Here is a 1155-nt window from a genome sequence, read left to right as displayed (position 1 = left end):
GAAATTTTATAAGTGGCCAGATCAAAAGAATGCCAACAGCATGTTGATGGGTGTTCCCAAGCGGTCACCCATCGAGGTACTGACCACACCCGACGTTGCTTAACTTCGGTGATCGGATGAGTAACCGGTGTATTGAACGTGTATTGCCGTTGGCAAAGGGAAAGTTAGAAGATTAGAGAGTTTAGTAATAAATATCATCTAAGTTCATTAATATTGAACCATACCTTGAATAAAGAAGGAAGGAAAACATGAGATGTCTTGCTTTGTGGCATGACCAAGTATGCAGCATGCAGATGTTGAGAAAAAAAATCCTGGACGCTTGCACTTGCTGGTTGCGTTCAATGTGAGCAGGCTACATACAAGTCACAACGTTTTGTAACGTTTTTTACTTTCCTTGCCCTATTACCTAGGTAAGGAGTATTGCTTTCCGAAAAAAATTAAGGTACCCCAATTTCTAAATTTCTATACATTTCAAGGTCCCCTGAGTCCGAAAAAGTGGTTTTTGGGTATTGGTCCTGTGTGTTTGTGTGTGTTGTGTGTGTGTTGTGTGTGTGTGTGTGTGGTGTGTGTGTGTGTATGAGTGTTTGTGCGTCTGTGTACACGATATCTCATCTCCCAGTTAACGGAATGACTTGAAATTTGGAACGTAGGTCCTTACACTATAGGATCCGACACGAACAATTTCGATCTAATGTTTCCCAAATGGCGGCTAAAATGGCGAAAATGTTTGTCAAAAACAGTTTTTCGCGATTTTCTCGAGAACGGCTCCAACGATTTTGATCAAATTCATATCTGAAATATTCATTGATAAGCTCTATCAACTGCAACAAGTCCATATCTGTGGAAATTTCAGGAGCTCCGCCCCATCTATGCAAAGTTTGATTTTAGATTCTCGATTATCAGCCTTCATATACAATTTAAACAAAAAAATTTCAAGTGGAAAAGATTGAGCATGGAATCTCTGCATTAATGTCCAGTAACATTTTCCACTTAAATTGAAAATAAGCCTGAAATCCGAGAAAATGTGATTATTGATTGCAAACTGTTGGTTCTAATAAATCATTCACTACGAAGAGATAGCAGACCTCGTGTGTCTCCAGCGTTATTGACCTATCACCAGCTGTCTCATAATTATCTTTGAATAGTAGACTTGAG

At 39.1% G+C, this 1155-nt stretch overlaps 1 pseudogene; it reads right to left on the bottom strand.

The window, feature by feature from the left end:
- Nucleotides 1-30: 30 nt before the first annotated feature.
- LOC120356645 lies at nucleotides 31-154 on the bottom strand (annotated as a pseudogene).
- Nucleotides 155-1155: the final 1001 nt, after the last annotated feature.

This window comes from Nilaparvata lugens, unplaced genomic scaffold (genome assembly GCF_014356525.2).
Source record: "Nilaparvata lugens isolate BPH unplaced genomic scaffold, ASM1435652v1 scaffold7372, whole genome shotgun sequence".
NCBI classification, from domain to species: domain Eukaryota; kingdom Metazoa; phylum Arthropoda; class Insecta; order Hemiptera; family Delphacidae; genus Nilaparvata; species Nilaparvata lugens.
The sequence above is the reverse complement of the archived record's forward strand: the minus strand, read 5'-3'. Positions and strand labels throughout refer to the sequence as shown.